Source organism: Pecten maximus, chromosome 7 (assembly GCF_902652985.1).
Source record: "Pecten maximus chromosome 7, xPecMax1.1, whole genome shotgun sequence".
NCBI lineage: Eukaryota > Metazoa > Mollusca > Bivalvia > Pectinida > Pectinidae > Pecten > Pecten maximus.
The window spans coordinates 11,612,604-11,635,063 of record NC_047021.1 but is presented as its reverse complement, the minus strand read 5'-3'; the positions used below and the strand labels follow the sequence as shown (position 1 = coordinate 11,635,063).

The 22,460-nt window shown below is 42.4% G+C and overlaps 1 long non-coding RNA gene across 2 annotated transcripts; it reads right to left on the bottom strand.

The window, feature by feature from the left end:
- Positions 1 to 16,736: 16,736 nt before the first annotated feature.
- On the bottom strand, positions 16,737 to 22,460 carry LOC117330389. Of its 2 annotated transcripts, XR_004533330.1 has the most exons (5): positions 22,295 to 22,460; positions 21,983 to 22,073; positions 21,675 to 21,758; positions 19,462 to 19,608; positions 16,737 to 17,931 (listed from the first exon to the last, which is right to left on the bottom strand). It is a non-coding gene; the product is annotated as an uncharacterized LOC117330389 (long non-coding RNA). The 2 variants fall into 2 exon arrangements; XR_004533329.1 differs by having other exon boundaries at positions 21,983 to 22,460.

Sequence of the window (22,460 nt, the reverse complement as noted above, 5' to 3'; positions counted from 1 at the left end):
CGTATGTTGGACGTCTAACTGGTTGTCACTCAATAAAAGTATGAAAATTTATTTCGATTTTGCAAATATTAAATATAAACATCATTTTGTACAAAATATTCAGCTTTAAGTTTTCTTATCATTATGCTGTACGAGCAAGGATTGACTAGATTGAAGTGTTGAACGAACGTTTCCCTTGGCGTACTTAATACAACTTAAAATCACGTGATTTGATGCCTTGTGGACAAGCCACATGAGTTACTGCATTATCATGGTATACAAGTCACATGGTTTGTTGCCACAAACTGGTAGACATGTTGTGAACAGTAGTACTGTCCTCACACGTCCCACCCTTACATACGGATGTATCCATGAACAACAGTACCTCACACGCCCCACCGCTACAAGCGGATGTATCTAAAGAAAACAGTATTTAACATGTCCCATCGCCACATACCGACGTATCCAGGACCAGTGCTGTACTTTCATTTCCCATCGCCACATACTAGTGTGTCCAGGACCAGTATTAAACATGTCCCATCGCCACATACTGATGTGTCCAGGACCAGTACTTTACATGTCCCATCGCCACATACTGATGTGTCCAGGACCAGTACTTTACATGTCCCATCGCCACATACTGGTGTATCAGGACCAGTACTTTACATGTCCCATCGCCACATACTGGTGTGTCCAGGACCAGTATTAAACATGTCCCATCGCCACATACTGGTGTATCAGGACCAGTACTTTACATGTCCCATCGCCACATACTGATGTGTCCAGGACCAGTACTTTACATGTCCCATCGCCACATACTGATGTGTCCAGGACCAGTACTTTACATGTCCCATCGCCACATACTGATGTGTCAGGACCAGTACTTTACATGTCCCATCGCCACATACTGGTGTATCAGGACCAGTACTTTACATGTCCCATCGCCACATACTGGTGTATCAGGACCAGTACTTTACATGTCCCATCGCCACATACTGGTGTATCCAGGACCAGTACTTTACATGTCCCATCGCCACATACTGGTGTATCCAGGACCAGTACTTTACATGTCCCATCGCCACATACTGGTGTATCAGGACCAGTACTTTACATGTCCCATCGCCACATACTAGTGTGTCCAGGACCAGTACTTTACATGTCCCATCGCCACATACTGGTGTATCAGGACCAGTACTTTACATGTCCCATCGCCACATACTGGTGTATCAGGACCAGTACTTTACATGTCCCATCGCCACATACTGGTGTGTCCAGGACCAGTGCTTTACATGTCCCATCGCCACATACTGGTGTGTCCAGGACCAGTACTTTACATGTCCCATCGCCACATACTGGTGTATCAGGACCAGTACTTTACATGTCCCATCGCCACATACTAGTGTGTCCAGGACCAGTACTTTACATGTCCCATCGCCACATACTAGTGTATCAGGACCAGTACTTTACATGTCCCATCGCCACATACTAGTGTATCAGGACCAGTACTTTACATGTCCCATCGCCACATACTAGTGTGTCCAGGACCAGTACTTTACATGTCCCATCGCCACATACTGGTGTATCAGGACCAGTACTTTACATATCCCATCGCCACATACTGGTGTGTCCAGGACCAGTACTTTACATATCCCATCGCCACATACTGGTGTGTCCAGGACCAGTACTTTACATGTCCCATCGCCACATACTGGTGTATCAGGACCAGTACTTTACATGTCCCATCGCCACATACTGGTGTGTCCAGGACCAGTACTTTACATGTCCCATCGCCACATACTGGTGTGTCCAGGACCAGTACTTTACATGTCCCATCGCCACATACTGGTGTATCAGGACCAGTACTTTACATGTCCCATCGCCACATACTGGTGTATCAGGACCAGTACTTTACATGTCCCATCGCCACATACCGATGTATCCAGGACCAGTACTTTACATGTCCCATCGCCACATACTGGTGTGTCCAGGACCAGTACTTTACATGTCCCATCGCCACATACTGGTGTATCAGGACCAGTACTTTACATGTCCCATCGCCACATACTGGTGTATCAGGACCAGTACTTTACATGTCCCATCGCCACATACTAGTGTGTCCAGGACCAGTACTTGACATGTCCCATCGCCACATACTGGTGTATCAGGACCAGTACTTTACATGTCCCATCGCCACATACTGGTGTATCAGGACCAGTACTTTACATGTCCCATCGCCACATACTAGTGTGTCCAGGACCAGTACTTTACATGTCCCATCGCCACATACTGGTGTATCAGGACCAGTACTTTACATGTCCCATCGCCACATACTAGTGTGTCCAGGACCAGTACTTTACATGTCCCATCGCCACATACTGGTGTATCAGGACCAGTACTTTACATGTCCCATCGCCACATACTGGTGTATCAGGACCAGTACTTTACATGTCCCATCGCCACATACTGGTGTGTCCAGGACCAGTGCTTTACATGTCCCATCGCCACATACTGGTGTGTCCAGGACCAGTACTTTACATGTCCCATCGCCACATACTGGTGTATCAGGACCAGTACTTTACATGTCCCATCGCCACATACTAGTGTGTCCAGGACCAGTACTTTACATGTCCCATCGCCACATACTAGTGTATCAGGACCAGTACTTTACATGTCCCATCGCCACATACTAGTGTATCAGGACCAGTACTTTACATGTCCCATCGCCACATACTAGTGTGTCCAGGACCAGTACTTTACATGTCCCATCGCCACATACTGGTGTATCAGGACCAGTACTTTACATATCCCATCGCCACATACTGGTGTGTCCAGGACCAGTACTTTACATATCCCATCGCCACATACTGGTGTGTCCAGGACCAGTACTTTACATGTCCCATCGCCACATACTGGTGTGTCCAGGACCAGTACTTTACATGTCCCATCGCCACATACTGGTGTATCAGGACCAGTACTTTACATGTCCCATCGCCACATACTGGTGTGTCCAGGACCAGTACTTTACATGTCCCATCGCCACATACTGGTGTATCAGGACCAGTACTTTACATGTCCCATCGCCACATACTGGTGTATCAGGACCAGTACTTTACATGTCCCATCGCCACATACTGGTGTATCAGGACCAGTACTTTACATGTCCCATCGCCACATACCGATGTATCCAGGACCAGTACTTTACATGTCCCATCGCCACATACTGGTGTGTCCAGGACCAGTACTTTACATGTCCCATCGCCACATACTGGTGTATCAGGACCAGTACTTTACATGTCCCATCGCCACATACTGGTGTATCAGGACCAGTACTTTACATGTCCCATCGCCACATACTGGTGTGTCCAGGACCAGTACTTTACATGTCCCATCGCCACATACTGGTGTATCAGGACCAGTACTTTACATATCCCATCGCCACATACTGGTGTGTCCAGGACCAGTGCTTTACATGTCCCATCGCCACATACTGGTGTGTCCAGGACCAGTACTTTACATGTCCCATCGCCACATACTGGTGTATCAGGACCAGTACTTTACATGTCCCATCGCCACATACTAGTGTGTCCAGGACCAGTACTTTACATGTCCCATCGCCACATACTAGTGTATCAGGACCAGTACTTTACATGTCCCATCGCCACATACTAGTGTATCAGGACCAGTACTTTACATGTCCCATCGCCACATACTAGTGTGTCCAGGACCAGTACTTTACATGTCCCATCGCCACATACTGGTGTATCAGGACCAGTACTTTACATATCCCATCGCCACATACTGGTGTGTCCAGGACCAGTACTTTACATATCCCATCGCCACATACTGGTGTGTCCAGGACCAGTACTTTACATGTCCCATCGCCACATACTGGTGTATCAGGACCAGTACTTTACATGTCCCATCGCCACATACTGGTGTGTCCAGGACCAGTACTTTACATGTCCCATCGCCACATACTGGTGTGTCCAGGACCAGTACTTTACATGTCCCATCGCCACATACTGGTGTATCAGGACCAGTACTTTACATGTCCCATCGCCACATACTGGTGTATCAGGACCAGTACTTTACATGTCCCATCGCCACATACCGATGTATCCAGGACCAGTACTTTACATGTCCCATCGCCACATACTGGTGTGTCCAGGACCAGTACTTTACATGTCCCATCGCCACATACTGGTGTATCAGGACCAGTACTTTACATGTCCCATCGCCACATACTGGTGTATCAGGACCAGTACTTTACATGTCCCATCGCCACATACTGGTGTGTCCAGGACCAGTACTTTACATGTCCCATCGCCACATACTGGTGTATCAGGACCAGTACTTTACATATCCCATCGCCACATACTGGTGTGTCCAGGACCAGTACTTTACATATCCCATCGCCACATACTGGTGTGTCCAGGACCAGTACTTTACATGTCCCATCGCCACATACTGGTGTATCAGGACCAGTACTTTACATGTCCCATCGCCACATACTGGTGTGTCCAGGACCAGTACTTTACATGTCCCATCGCCACATACTGATGTGTCCAGGACCAGTACTTTACATGTCCCATCGCCACATACTGGTGTATCAGGACCAGTACTTTACATGTCCCATCGCCACATACTGGTGTATCAGGACCAGTACTTTACATGTCCCATCGCCACATACTAGTGTGTCCAGGACCAGTACTTTACATGTCCCATCGCCACATACTGGTGTATCAGGACCAGTACTTTACATGTCCCATCGCCACATACTAGTGTGTCCAGGACCAGTACTTTACATGTCCCATCGCCACATACTGGTGTATCAGGACCAGTACTTTACATGTCCCATCGCCACATACTGGTGTATCAGGACCAGTACTTTACATGTCCCATCGCCACAAACTGGTGTATCCAGGACCAGTACTTTACATGTCCCATCGCCACATACTGGTGTGTCCAGGACCAGTACTTTACATGTCCCATCGCCACATACTGATGTGTCCAGGACCAGTACTTTACATGTCCCATCGCCACATACTGGTGTATCAGGACCAGTACTTTACATGTCCCATCGCCACATACTGGTGTATCAGGACCAGTACTTTACATGTCCCATCGCCACATACTGGTGTATCAGGACCAGTACTTTACATGTCCCATCGCCACATACTGGTGTATCAGGACCAGTACTTTACATGTCCCATCGCCACATACTAGTGTGTCCAGGACCAGTACTTTACATGTCCCATCGCCACATACTGGTGTATCCAGGACCAGTGCTGTACTTTACATGTCCCATCGCCACATACTGGTGTATCAGGACCAGTACTTTACATGTCCCATCGCCACATACTGGTGTATCAGGACCAGTACTTTACATGTCCCATCGCCACATACTGGTGTGTCCAGGACCAGTACTTTACATGTCCCATCGCCACATACTGGTGTGTCCAGGACCAGTACTTGACATGTCCCATCGCCACATACTGGTGTGTCCAGGACCAGTACTTTACATGTCCCATCGCCACATACTGGTGTATCAGGACCAGTACTTGACATGTCCCATCGCCACATACTGGTGTATCAGGACCAGTACTTAACATGTCCCATCGCCACATACTGGTGTGTCCAGGACAAGTACTTTACATGTCCCATCGCCACATACTGGTGTATCAGGACCAGTACTTTACATGTCCCATCGCCACATACTGGTGTGTCCAGGACCAGTACTTTACATGTCCCATCGCCACATACTGGTGTATCAGGACCAGTACTTTACATGTCCCATCGCCACATACTAGTGTGTCCAGGACCAGTACTTGACATGTCCCATCGCCACATACTGTTGTGTCCAGGACCAGTACTTTACATGTCCCATCGCCACATACTGGTGTGTCCAGGACCAGTACTTTACATGTCCCATCGCCACATACTGGTGTGTCCAGGACCAGTACTTGACATGTCCCATCGCCACATACCGATGTGTCCAGGACCAGTACTTTACATGTCCCATCGCCACATACTGGTGTATCAGGACCAGTACTTTACATGTCCCATCGCCACATACTGGTGTATCAGGACCAGTACTTTACATGTCCCATCGCCACATACTGGTGTATCAGGACCAGTACTTTACATGTCCCATCGCCACATACTGGTGTATCAGGACCAGTACTTTACATGTCCCATCGCCACATACTGGTGTATCAGGACCAGTACTTTACATGTCCCATCGCCACATACTGGTGTATCAGGACCAGTACTTTACATGTCCCATCGCCACATACTGGTGTATCAGGACCAGTACTTTACATGTCCCATCGCCACATACTGGTGTGTCCAGGACCAGTACTTTACATGTCCCATCGCCACATACTGGTGTATCAGGACCAGTACTTTACATGTCCCATCGCCACATACTAGTGTGTCCAGGACCAGTACTTTACATGTCCCATCGCCACATACTGATGTGTCCAGGACCAGTACTTTACATGTCCCATCGCCACATACTGGTGTATCAGGACCAGTACTTTACATGTCCCATCGCCACATACTGGTGTATCAGGACCAGTACTTTACATGTCCCATCGCCACATACTAGTGTGTCCAGGACCAGTACTTTACATGTCCCATCGCCACATACTGGTGTATCAGGACCAGTACTTTACATGTCCCATCGCCACATACTAGTGTGTCCAGGACCAGTACTTTACATGTCCCATCGCCACATACTGGTGTATCAGGACCAGTACTTTACATGTCCCATCGCCACATACTGGTGTATCAGGACCAGTACTTTACATGTCCCATCGCCACAAACTGGTGTATCCAGGACCAGTACTTTACATGTCCCATCGCCACATACTGGTGTGTCCAGGACCAGTACTTTACATGTCCCATCGCCACATACTGATGTGTCCAGGACCAGTACTTTACATGTCCCATCGCCACATACTGGTGTATCAGGACCAGTACTTTACATGTCCCATCGCCACATACTGGTGTATCAGGACCAGTACTTTACATGTCCCATCGTCCACATACTGGTGTATCAGGACCAGTACTTTACATGTCCCATCGCCACATACTAGTGTGTCCAGGACCAGTACTTTACATGTCCCATCGCCACATACTGGTGTATCAGGACCAGTACTTTACATGTCCCATCGCCACATACTGGTGTATCAGGACCAGTACTTTACATGTCCCATCGCCACATACTGGTGTGTCCAGGACCAGTACTTTACATGTCCCATCGCCACATACTGGTGTATCAGGACCAGTACTTTACATGTCCCATCGCCACATACTGGTGTATCAGGACCAGTACTTTACATGTCCCATGGCCACATACTGGTGTGTCCAGGACCAGTACTTTACATGTCCCATGGCCACATACTGGTGTGTCCAGGACCAGTACTTGACATGTCCCATCGCCACATACTGGTGTGTCCAGGACCAGTACTTTACATGTCCCATCGCCACATACTGGTGTATCAGGACCAGTACTTGACATGTCCCATCGCCACATACTGGTGTATCAGGACCAGTACTTAACATGTCCCATCGCCACATACTGGTGTGTCCAGGACAAGTACTTTACATGTCCCATCGCCACATACTGGTGTATCAGGACCAGTACTTTACATGTCCCATCGCCACATACTGGTGTGTCCAGGACCAGTACTTTACATGTCCCATCGCCACATACTGGTGTATCAGGACCAGTACTTTACATGTCCCATCGCCACATACTAGTGTGTCCAGGACCAGTACTTGACATGTCCCATCGCCACATACTGTTGTGTCCAGGACCAGTACTTTACATGTCCCATCGCCACATACTGGTGTGTCCAGGACCAGTACTTTACATGTCCCATCGCCACATACTGGTGTGTCCAGGACCAGTACTTGACATGTCCCATCGCCACATACCGATGTGTCCAGGACCAGTACTTTACATGTCCCATCGCCACATACTGGTGTAACAGGACCAGTACTTTACATGTCCCATCGCCACATACTGGTGTATCAGGACCAGTACTTTACATGTCCCATCGCCACATACTGGTGTATCAGGACCAGTACTTTACATATCCCATCGCCACATACTGGTGTATCAGGACCAGTACTTTACATGTCCCATCGCCACATACTGGTGTGTCCAGGACCAGTACTTTACATGTCCCATCGCCACATACTGGTGTATCAGGACCAGTACTTTACATGTCCCATCGCCACATACTGATGTGTCCAGGACCAGTACTTTACATGTCCCATCGCCACATACTGGTGTGTCCAGGACCAGTACTTTACATGTCCCATCGCCACATACTGGTGTATCAGGACCAGTACTTTACATGTCCCATCGCCACATACTGGTGTATCAGGACCAGTACTTTACATGTCCCATCGCCACATACTGGTGTATCAGGACCAGTACTTTACATGTCCCATCGCCACATACTGGTGTATCAGGACCAGTACTTTACATGTCCCATCGCCACATACTGGTGTATCAGGACCAGTACTTTACATGTCCCATCGCCACATACTGGTGTGTCCAGGACCAGTACTTTACATGTCCCATCGCCACATACTGGTGTATCAGGACCAGTACTTTACATGTCCCATCGCCACATACTAGTGTGTCCAGGACCAGTACTTTACATGTCCCATCGCCACATACTAGTGTATCAGGACCAGTACTTTACATGTCCCATCGCCACATACTGGTGTATCCAGGACCAGTACTTTACATGTCCCATCGCCACATACTGGTGTGTCCAGGACCAGTACTTTACATGTCCCATCGCCACATACTGGTGTATCAGGACCAGTACTTTACATGTCCCATCGCCACATACTAGTGTGTCCAGGACCAGTACTTTACATGTCCCATCGCCACATACTAGTGTATCAGGACCAGTACTTTACATGTCCCATCGCCACATACTAGTGTATCAGGACCAGTACTTTACATGTCCCATCGCCACATACTAGTGTGTCCAGGACCAGTACTTTACATGTCCCATCGCCACATACTGGTGTATCAGGACCAGTACTTTACATATCCCATCGCCACATACTGGTGTGTCCAGGACCAGTACTTTACATATCCCATCGCCACATACTGGTGTGTCCAGGACCAGTACTTTACATGTCCCATCGCCACATACTGGTGTATCAGGACCAGTACTTTACATGTCCCATCGCCACATACTGGTGTGTCCAGGACCAGTACTTTACATGTCCCATCGCCACATACTGGTGTGTCCAGGACCAGTACTTTACATGTCCCATCGCCACATACTGGTGTATCAGGACCAGTACTTTACATGTCCCATCGCCACATACTGGTGTATCAGGACCAGTACTTTACATGTCCCATCGCCACATACCGATGTATCCAGGACCAGTACTTTACATGTCCCATCGCCACATACTGGTGTGTCCAGGACCAGTACTTTACATGTCCCATCGCCATATACTGGTGTATCAGGACCAGTACTTTACATGTCCCATCGCCACATACTGGTGTATCAGGACCAGTACTTTACCTGTCCCATCGCCACATACTAGTGTGTCCAGGACCAGTACTTGACATGTCCCATCGCCACATACTGGTGTATCCAGGACCAGTACTTTACATGTGCCATCGCCACATACTGGTGTATCAGGACCAGTACTTTACATATCCCATCGCCACATACTGGTGTGTCCAGGACCAGTACTTTACATATCCCATCGCCACATACTGGTGTGTCCAGGACCAGTACTTTACATGTCCCATCGCCACATACTGGTGTATCAGGACCAGTACTTTACATGTCCCATCGCCACATACTGGTGTGTCCAGGACCAGTACTTTACATGTCCCATCGCCACATACTGATGTGTCCAGGACCAGTACTTTACATGTCCCATCGCCACATACTGGTGTATCAGGACCAGTACTTTACATGTCCCATCGCCACATACTGGTGTATCAGGACCAGTACTTTACATGTCCCATCGCCACATACTAGTGTGTCCAGGACCAGTACTTTACATGTCCCATCGCCACATACTGGTGTATCAGGACCAGTACTTTACATGTCCCATCGCCACATACTGGTGTATCAGGACCAGTACTTTACATATCCCATCGCCACATACTGGTGTGTCCAGGACCAGTACTTTACATATCCCATCGCCACATACTGGTGTGTCCAGGACCAGTACTTTACATGTGCCATCGCCACATACTGGTGTATCAGGACCAGTACTTTACATGTCCCATCGCCACATACTGGTGTGTCCAGGACCAGTACTTTACATGTCCCATCGCCACATACTGATGTGTCCAGGACCAGTACTTTACATGTCCCATCGCCACATACTGGTGTATCAGGACCAGTACTTTACATGTCCCATCGCCACATACTGGTGTATCAGGACCAGTACTTTACATGTCCCATCGCCACATACTAGTGTGTCCAGGACCAGTACTTTACATGTCCCATCGCCACATACTGGTGTATCAGGACCAGTACTTTACATGTCCCATCGCCACATACTGGTGTATCAGGACCAGTACTTTACATGTCCCATCGCCACATACTAGTGTGTCCAGGACCAGTACTTTACATGTCCCATCGCCACATACTGGTGTATCCAGGACCAGTGCTGTACTTTACATGTCCCATCGCCACATACTGGTGTATCAGGACCAGTACTTTACATGTCCCATCGCCACATACTGGTGTGTCCAGGACCAGTACTTTACATGTCCCATCGCCACATACTGGTGTGTCCAGGACCAGTACTTGACATGTCCCATCGCCACATACTGGTGTGTCCAGGACCAGTACTTTACATGTCCCATCGCCACATACTGGTGTATCAGGACCAGTACTTGACATGTCCCATCGCCACATACTGGTGTATCAGGACCAGTACTTAACATGTCCCATCGCCACATACTGGTGTGTCCAGGACAAGTACTTTACATGTCCCATCGCCACATACTGGTGTATCAGGACCAGTACTTTACATGTCCCATCGCCACATACTGGTGTGTCCAGGACCAGTACTTTACATGTCCCATCGCCACATACTGGTGTATCAGGACCAGTACTTTACATGTCCCATCGCCACATACTAGTGTGTCCAGGACCAGTACTTGACATGTCCCATCGCCACATACTGTTGTGTCCAGGACCAGTACTTTACATGTCCCATCGCCACATACTGGTGTGTCCAGGACCAGTACTTTACATGTCCCATCGCCACATACTGGTGTGTCCAGGACCAGTACTTGACATGTCCCATCGCCACATACCGATGTGTCCAGGACCAGTACTTTACATGTCCCATCGCCACATACTGGTGTATCAGGACCAGTACTTTACATGTCCCATCGCCACATACTGGTGTATCAGGACCAGTACTTTACATGTCCCATCGCCACATACTGGTGTATCAGGACCAGTACTTTACATATCCCATCGCCACATACTGGTGTATCAGGACCAGTACTTTACATGTCCCATCGCCACATACTGGTGTGTCCAGGACCAGTACTTTACATGTCCCATCGCCACATACTGGTGTGTCCAGGACCAGTACTTTACATGTCCCATCGCCACATACTGGTGTATCAGGACCAGTACTTTACATGTCCCATCGCCACATACTGGTGTATCAGGACCAGTACTTTACATGTCCCATCGCCACATACTGGTGTATCAGGACCAGTACTTTACATGTCCCATCGCCACATACTGGTGTATCAGGACCAGTACTTAACATGTCCCATCGCCACATACTGGTGTGTCCAGGACCAGTACTTTACATGTCCCATCGCCACATACTGGTGTATCAGGACCAGTACTTTACATGTCCCATCGCCACATACTGGTGTATCAGGACCAGTACTTTACATGTCCCATCGCCACATACTGGTGTATCAGGACCAGTACTTTACATGTCCCATCGCCACATACCGATGTATCCAGGACCATTACTTGACATGTCCCATCGCCACATACTGGTGTGTCCAGGACCAGTACTTTACATGTCCCATCGCCTGCCAGGTGGGGAGGCCAAAGTACCCGGCCGCTCAGTCGGTAGGCATGCTCATTCCAGAGTGGAATGAGTGTTGCCCTTCACTTTTTCAGTTAAAGCTTAGACGAAATATTAAAGACAGTCGATGGACAGAACCGCTGAACGATAATCTTCGTCTTTTCGCCCCCGATAATTAGCGTTATGGCGTCGCGCCATAACGAAAAGACGCCACAACTCAACGCGAAATAACGAAAACGTGAAGCCGCTAATCAGCGGGGCGAGTTAATTCGCCCCGCTAATCAGCGTCTTTTCGCCCCGCCATAACGCTGTTTATCGTTATGGCGCCCCGATAAACAGCGTCTTTTCGCCCCGACAAGACGATAATTATCGTCTTTTCGCCCCGCTGTTTATCGTTATGGCGCCCCGCTAAACATCGTCTTTTCGCCCCGCCATAACGCTGTTTATCGTTATGGCGCCCCGCTAAACATTGTCTTTTCGCCCCGCCATAACGCTGTTTATCGTTATGGCGCCCCGCTAAACATCGTCTTTTCGCCCCGCCATAACGCTGTTTATCGTTATGGCGCCCCGCTAAACATCGTCTTTTCGCCCCGCCATAACGCTGTTTATCGTTATGGCGCCCCGCTAAACATCGTCTTTTCGCCCCGCCATAACGCTGTTTATCGTTATGGCGCCCCGCTAAACATCGTCTTTTCGCCTTCCGGTATGCATGATATGCCCATGCTTGCTGTGGTGTATTAAACATGTTACGAGATATGAAGGGAAAGGTACGTATCAGAGTTTTGTGTTTTTATAGCATACATCATGCATTAAATTGTTTGTTGTTATGGCATACATTTCATTGTGTATGTTTTGTGTAGACTTATTAGTTTATAAATGGTGTAGATAAAATACAAATGGGTGATAAATAGAAGTGAGTCACATCAAATCTCAACAAGAAAACACATGTACTCAGTAATTAATTTGTCTTCTATTCTTTATTCAAATTGATATATATGCATATCAAAGAGGAACGCATAACCCAATGTTTATCAGAAACGCCCCCATTCAATTTCAAATAAGTAATACCGACAGCACAAGGAAAACATAATCCAAACTTAAAATCGATGAAACAAGGACACTATATTAACAATTTAAATATAGATTTGCAAGGAGACCCATGAAAACAATATCAGGAGAATAGAACCATTTATTTAGGAGCCATGGTGGCCAAGTAGTTAAGGTGTCTCGACCAACTATCCCTCTAACTCTTGGTCATTAATTCGAGAACCATGTGGGACTGTTATAAGGTACATGTCGCAGGCTGGAGATTTTTTGCGGGTACTCCGACTTTCCTACACTTCAAAATCAGGAAACATAATTAAATAATCCTGGCTGTTAACAGGACGTAAAGCAAAATAAAACCAAACCAAGTGAAACCATTGGGTTGTTTCACCCAAGCTAGTCTACAAAAAATACACTGTATGTGCATGTCGCGTGTCCTGTCCATGAGCAGGATCATTTAACTTTACAGATTGTTTTTTTTTTTATTATTATTTATTGCTACTAGTCATGAAATACCATTCCTTTAAATCGTTGCTAGTCATAAAGTATCGAATGGATTTGAAGCAATGCTCGGATAGGAGAAAATATTTTCCATAAATGATGACCCGTAATTTAATGCAAAATAAATAAAATGCAAATAAGATTGTGTCATTTGCCTATTTCCCCGTCCTAGATAGAACAAGCAGAGACAGAAGAACACTACCGACAAGCTCTTAGTGATATATCGGACTGGTGCTGTGACCGTGGGCTTTCCACCTTGCCATACAGAAATATAGCGGACAGGGAAAGGCTTATACAAGCTTTATTGAAGAATGAAACAATATTAAGATATAATCATTATTGTAGATACCAAAAATTAGTATTGTATAACATGAACTCTTCTTTGGTACTTTCTTCCATGGTTTGGAGCTTATTTTGAAATTAGTACAGAAATGCATGGTTAACATTGAAACTATTAATATTGCTTACACCAAATGTATTTATTCTTATATCCATTGTTCCACAGCAACCACGACTACAACGAACATTTTTTTACACAACGTACATTTTTTGTTATACAGGATTACATTTTTAACTAAGCAAGTTAGTTGAGTCATCTGATATTATGTAATAATATGTTTCACCCACTCATTTGACTGAAAGTCCACATATTAGAAGATTTCTTTTCAAATTTCATGTACTTTAAGCCACTGCAAATATCACTCTTGGAAACTTTCGTCAAAGGTAACATTTATCAAAAATGTATCATAAAAATAAGATATACCCATCATAACGAAAACACTTTTTGTTTTCTGTATTAGTCAATCAAAATCAACGCACAAACGTCGTCGTCATTTTTATACCATGTATATGGCATGACAGCATAGATTTTAAGCCGATTCAAATTCTTGTTTCAGTTATAAATAAATAATAATGTACGTATACAGAGATTGACCAATTCCGAAAGGGACTCATCAGAGTCGGGAGGTTGCTTGATGCAGTCATGCTCGCACCGGATGATTTCTGTAAACTTGGGAACAAACCACTATCATTTAGAAACCTCAAGCAAAATGTACAAGGTTCGGTTTAGTTTTGAGGGCTCAAACAAACGGAGCCTTGATAACCAGGCAATGTACTGTCTTGAAGCATTTCTGGCTGACTGTGAAGGTATTATATTTAAGAACGTGCTACAGGGTTTAGAAATCCATAAATAATATACTCCATCAATAACTTTACAAACTTATAGAAACCTGACAACTAGACAACACGACATTATGAACACGCTTAATAGCGGGCATAGAGTATTATATTGTCGGGGTAAAATCCTCATATTGTCTAGTTGTCGGGTTGCTTACTTGGCATTATGTACTATTGAAAAATGCGTGTCTTCATAACTATATCATATCTGAAAAATTACTGTCGGGATTAATACAATATCATACTGCATTATAAAATATTTTGTCAATAGTGAGCTTTCAAAGAAGTGTTAACTTGCATTATTTCGTATGCATAGTCACCAGCAGTTGAATGTATTCATTGTGTTTATTATATAGGAGGGACCACTGGCGTTAGGTTGGAGGACGTACTGGCCTTTTGGACTGGGGCCTCCACTGTACCGCCTTATGATTCCCTAACAAGCTAGAAATAAGCTTCGGAAGTACTCAACAGTTCCCCACCGCATACACATGTGGTCTAGTGTTGTGCATTTGGTGGGGGTACTCGAATCCAGATGTCTTTTGCAATGACATGGTGAAAGCTATTCAGTGGTGTTGCGGTTTCCATCTTGCGTAGACTTTGAGATCAAAAGATGATGTTTATGCAGTGACTTTTCTGAAAAAATCATGATATTATTAAGCTTACAAAACAAATAGTAATTTTGATTTTGAAATGTGATGGTTCGGTTTGGTTGGCTATTCAACTCGCCATTCGTCCGTGACCCGTGGCTCGTCCGTCCTTCCGTAAACAATTCTTGTTATCAATAATTGTCAACCTTGCAACCTCCGCACGGATTATGATTTGCATGATTATGTTCTTGTGTTTAAAATGTTTGTGTTCCATCGGCATTATAAGAAAGAGCAAATACATGATTGTCATTTAAAATGATATGCCAGTACCTGTTTGATTTTACGGCTTAAAAATCGCTTATACTTTATAGTTTTATGATTTACCAAATTATGAAATATGAGGGAAGACTAGGACTTCTCCATTCGCCTGTCCGTCCCATTTATAGTGTTCCTTATGCCTATAGATAATAACACAGATGTAGCATGCGTTATCTTAAATTGCAAATGAATTGTCAGCCATTTGACAATTTTGCAATACATATGAGACATGTTTGAAAAGTGAATTTGTTTGCAAGCTATTTCAATCCTAAATTGTAATATCCTTTTAAATTCTTTTAAAATTATCATATTTTCCCTTTGTTATCAAATTTCATATTATCATATATTAGTCAAATTTCATTGTATGGTCCCTCCCCTATACAGTCTTTGACCAATCTATAGCTTTAAACTCCAAATGTTCATTGCTTTAAATGTTGCAGTACTTGTTTTCATTGCATTAATGATAAGTAATGATTGATGATAGTAACAACCCAACGAGTGAGTATTCATTTCTTAAATGTCACTGGAAAATGGTACGTATTTCATGTGCAATAATCACCAATATAATTCATATATATAAGAACATTTGTTACAAGATAGAACAATCACAGAAAAAAAAGATAATAAAAATGGTTCAGAAATTATTAACAAATTCTTTTGAGATTGTCAATGGTTACGATTATCGGAAAAACATACTTTAAATTTGACAATTTACATTACGTTCAGTCGTTAACACCCTTTTTTGACGATAATGTTATTCATGTAGTACTGTACTCGATTACATTTTTTTGAAACTTAACAGCTAAAGTGAATAATTGAAACTGTACAATTGTACAAAATAGGTTATCTGATAATATTATAAGGAATCTTCCTTTCGAGCTACCTATTTTCCAACATATGTGCAAACTATAATAGCTTTCGATCAATCAAAATAGTATAAATTCAGCTATCATTTCGTAACAGACTGAAACTATTTTTTCTTTGTACACTTTTAAAAATGTAAACGCCGTACTCCATACCCTAAAGTACGTGACGAGAAATAACAATAACAATTAATTAAGGGCAAACTATGAGTGATGGCTACTATGAGCAACATGTCCTTTTATTGACTAAACCAATTGTGAAGAAATAAGAACGGCTGTTGAAGCTGAATGTTTGTCGTACACATCCATGGTTCGTGTTTTTCGCATCAATGTAAAACTGCGAAGAACCGAATTTAATTAATCAAATTCTAACAGCTCACTCCATTTTACTTTGAATATGGTACCTCATTACAGAATAAACTCACCTTTCGCACAAATAGTGCGAACGAAATGTTCAATATATAAATGGACATACCACAAACGAATAATGCTTTAACAATCCTACTAGTTGTTAGATATGATGACACCAGGCTTAACTGGTTTTTATCGCAATAATAACTCGGACTTTCCTTAAAATTGCCCGAAGAATTGTATCACCCAAATATTTTCAAAATTGATATTTTATGGTTTCTGAGCATTTATGTTTGTGGTAATAATGACATTTTTTCAATCATTTGCATGATGCCAGGTAGGTTATAATTACTTTGCAACATTTTTATAACTTTTTTTTGCATGTGAAATACGGATGGGATATCAGTGTTTTATAAATATTTCCAAAAATCAAAATCAATATTTATCAATACATCTGTTAATGCGGGAATATATTTCGTAAACAAAATACATCAAGTGGAACTAGATTTTTCCCAGCAAGGTAATGCATGTTGCTTTAATTACCAAAGTTACATTGGATAGACAAATGTATACATTACGATATTTTTCTTAAAGAAGTGTAGTTGCATGTAAAATACAAGAAATGTTGGTATACATATGAGTTCAGGCTAACTATAAGAGTTTCGAACTGAAATTCACTTCTGCCTTCAAAACATATTAGTATTTCTCTTCAAATATTTTGATTATTGTAAATATTATCCTTTATACGCTGTCTGTACGTAGGGCTGATAGTGAGACAGAAAAAAGCACACTCAAATTTTGCTCTACTATGCCATTGTGTAGGCTATCTGTAGATTGTCTTAGTACCAGTAGTGAACTAGTTCTCCGCAGTTCCAGAGCTTCCCTATATGTGGATGGCTTTCTAAGCCTCTTCTCACCCATATCCTGTTATAATACAGTGACTACTTCAGAATTAACTTGAACATTTTCAGAAGTACAGAGTTCTTTCACTCCTTCGATGTCTTCATTACCCACCAGTATCTTGTAATCAACTGTGCCTACAACAATCAAAGCGACAAATAAATATGTACAGTTCATTAAGTTATACATGTTCATGACTTATAGTCCGGCAGAATGGTGCATATATCAGTAGAATTGTGGGTTTTGTAGTAAAAACATGAAACTTTGCATATAGGTAGGGCATCATGACTTGAATAAATTCAGATATGGGGCCAAGCTATTTTTTCCAAGATGGCCGCCAAAATCAAGATGGCTGCCAAATTCAATATGTCTGCCATATATATCTGGTAAATTTAAGATTTTGTCCAATCTATGCATACCTTTTACTTTTCTGACTACTAAATGAACAGAAATTAACAAACTTATTTCTTTATCAAACAATCATGTTAACAAGATAGCCACCAAATCCAAGATGGCCACCAAATTCAAGATGGCTGCCATATACATGCCGAATGTTGAGTTTCATAAAGGGTATACAGATTTTGACCTTTTTTGTGAAACTCTTAGGTGTAATTAACAGAAAATTTGTAATGAAATAATCATGCTTACATTAAATCATATGGTATTTTAGGTATTATATAAGTGAAATATCATATACTAGGCACTATTTAAATCTTTAAAAAGAATTCATCAAATTATTTGATTTGTAAAAATTGGTTTCGTCTGGCGCCTCCTATATGTTTGCAATAAGAAACAAGTTGTGTGTTGCAGTTTATTTTTCCATACGGCTTGACTGTATTCAATTCTCCATTCTCAACCATGAAGATTCTTTTGGTCTTTGGTGTCCTTCATGAATCTCACAAAACATTATTTTATCTCATAAATGACCTGCTCTGTCATGTCATTATATTATAATTAATATCATAAAGCAAATATGTACAAGGTATTATTTACGTCACAGAATTCTTTGCGATGCGTTGGGGGTAAATCAAACGTAGCAAGGATTTGTCATTAGAACCATCGCGTAATTTTCATTTTGGCGCTTTGTCTACCATCACCACGGCGATTCTTTGAAATATGGCTGTGTCAGTTTGAATGCAAATCAATCACAGGAGGTTAATGGATTTTATGTTTGCCGTTTTTTAATGAACATAGACTAGGGGAATGGCTGAGCATTAACTACGGATTTAGAAAAAGGAAAACTTTACGTGTGTTAATGTAACATTATATTTCCTTGTCACCCGGATTGCATTCACCTTGACTATAAATACAATCTACCAATCATTTGATTGTTAAATTACATGGTGACATTAAAAACACTTTGTGCATACCGTCAAAACACGTGTGATGTCGCTTGAATGTCGTTGTAAACAGACACGACTATTTCGAAAAAAGAAACGAAATTGGAAGTTTGTACCTATAATTTCATTAATACTTATATATGTGAAGTTGATATGAAAGAAAACTAGACATTTTCCCAATATTGTTTTAATCAAGAAACTTAATCTACCGCTACGTACAATGTATATTGACCTCGACCTCAAAATAATATCGCACATATTCCATACCTATTTACATACTGTACTTCAGATAGAAATGAAAAATAAGCTTTGATGTGAAAAAAATACCCGCATATTGCACGGTGAATGGCAAAACCAAATCGTTTCAGTTTGTCATAGCCATCGACATGTATAAGGTAATTCGGCCCTTCGGTGCATCTGTCTGCTACGAACACCGTCCGGGTCAGGTCGCGCTGAAGAGTCAACACATTACTCCTGAAGTGAAAAAAGCAAGCCAACTCAACATTTAGTCAAGTAGTGTTCAATGTTAATCACGTATTTCATCGAATTAAACATCTCTATTGTACATGAAATGTCTGATATATTTAACATGTTATTTCATTTACAATCTCTCTCTCAGTATGATTCAACTAAGGTATAATGCAGATTTTCAAGGTCAAGATGGCGACGATATATCACTTGGATAATGGCATTTTGATCCATTTGATCCGTTTCAGTGCCTTTATGTTTTTCATATATTTCAAGGTCACTGTATAGTGTTAAAAATGTAAATTTTCACGCCAAAGTTAGGGATGTTTCAGCTCCTTTAATATTTCACAAACATACTTGATATTTAACATCAATTGCGGTATTGTATAATAACTACCAAATGTATATCTGTGCATTGACCTTGGTCTTAATTCAAGTGCACATGCTTCGAATATGCTGAAGCATTTATATAACTTTCCCTATAACCAAAAGGCACAAACACTTCATATTGGGGTCGATACTGGTAAATAAAGTTTTATTCACTTTATTACAATTTATAGACGACGTCAATCGAAATGAAACAGGGATATCGCGTATGAGTATTAACTATAAATTTTTAAATGACGAGTACACGTATACCGGGTACACATGTCACCTACATACACGTATACCGGATACACATGTCACCTACATACACGTATACCGGATACACATGTCACCTACATACACGTATACCGGGTACACATGTCACATACATCCACGTATACCGGGTACACATGTCACCTACACGTATACCGGATACACATGTCACCTACACGTATACCGGATACACATGTCTCCTACACGTATACCGGGTACACATGTCACCTACATACACGTATACCGGGTACACATGTCACATACATATATGTATACCGGGTACACATGTCACCTACACGTATACCGGGTACACATGTCACCTACACGTATACCGGGTACACATGTCACCTACATATATGTATACCGGGTACACATGTCACATACATACATGTATACCGGGTACACATGTCACCTACATGTATACCTGGTGTACATATCACACACATGTATACTAGACGTGTCACTTTTAGGTAAACCGGGTACACGTGTCACCCAAATGTACATTGTATAGTGGATAAATGTGTCATATGCACGTATACCATACCGGATAAACTTAAAATGTGAGTAAGTGCAGGAAAAACGAAGGTAAATGAACAAAAGCGAACATCATTTCGAGGGCATATCTTTGTTTATGTTCAGAAATGGAAATGCCGTAAATGATCTCAAAGTTTGATTTATTTCATTCTGTTTTTAAATGCAAATATTGATACTTGTTTTACTTTTCATGTCATTGTGTTAACGAATAATGTGGTTTGTTTTTATTTTTTTGTTTGTTTGGGGTTTTTTTTCTGACGAACATAATCTTAGCTTGCAACTACTATTCCATGCTTTGTCAAAAGACGCGTCATGCTTCTATAACCAAGCGATGATCCACTGCATTGTATGTCTTGCTGTATTGTGCAATGTACAAAGATGACGAAAATCATAATTACAGTTAAGATACTAGTACCAGTTTATTCAATACATTCTTATTTTTTGTTAGTTTCGTACTATTAAACATAGGTTATTTTACCTTATTATGTCATTTAACCTATTTTTTTCGTCTCTTTTCATATAATATGTAATAATATGTATACCATTGCTGACCCTTTTCATGGATATATGTGTGTGTACATAGTTTTAAGTGATGCAAATATCCATACTGTGAAGCTTTGTTTGCTTATTTTTTTTAAATAGAAACTCGATCAACAAGACATATGCGAATGGCGGAAAATTGGTTGCTCATCACAAATGGCCGCAATTATTGTTTTTTTTATTAACGAATATGCGACAAATGCGATAACAATTATAAATGCATCTGCGTTTTATATATTCCTATCATGGCTTCATTATAAATCATACTGGAATAACTTATCCGAAGTGAGTATATGAGCTGAATAAAATGACACTTTTCACCATGTATGTATTTTACCAAATAAGGAGGATACACTTACCTGTATAGCTTGAACTACTTCATCCGTTACCGCATGCTGACGACGAAGACCTAGTGATCTGAGTACCGATGTAGTTGTCTACAGCTGAAATAACAGCTTATAATTAATATTACATCAATATAAACGTGGCTTTGTAAACTCACTATATATAACATGCAATGCTTTTTCTCGCAAACATGTCTTCTCAACTTTCATTCAAAATACATTAAAGATATAACATCCTCATAAAGAGGGAATCAATGATGTGGTAAAAAAAAACCAAATATTTAAAGCGTTGTCCAAATAGTCTGAAAAACAAACATACAAACCTTATAGACACATGATGTCGGTAGAAAAGAGTAAGAATAATCTCGGAGTACGTGTAGCCAGCAAAATGATATTCTCTAATTAGATCCTGTTCTGACAATGTTTAAGGAAAATTATCAGAAATTGTATTGAACAACATGTTACATATTTTTACTGAATATAAATTATGATTTCAAAATGTAAAATTGAAAAAGCAACTTAACCGTACATCCGAACATTTATGTAACAGCACAAGTGAACATAAGCGGTACAATGTGTACCAAACCATTTTAAAACTCACCTAAAGGGTTATTAAAGCTAAATAAAAAGGATACTAGTGGTATTGTCTCCGTTCAAAAAGCGGGTGTAACTGCTTTGCTCCGCCATCTTCTATGAAAGATTGCTCAGCGCATGACTAGCCGGAAGGCGCCATAACGATAAACAGCGTTATGGCGGGGCGAAAAGACGATGTTTAGCGGGGCGCCATAACGATAAACAGCG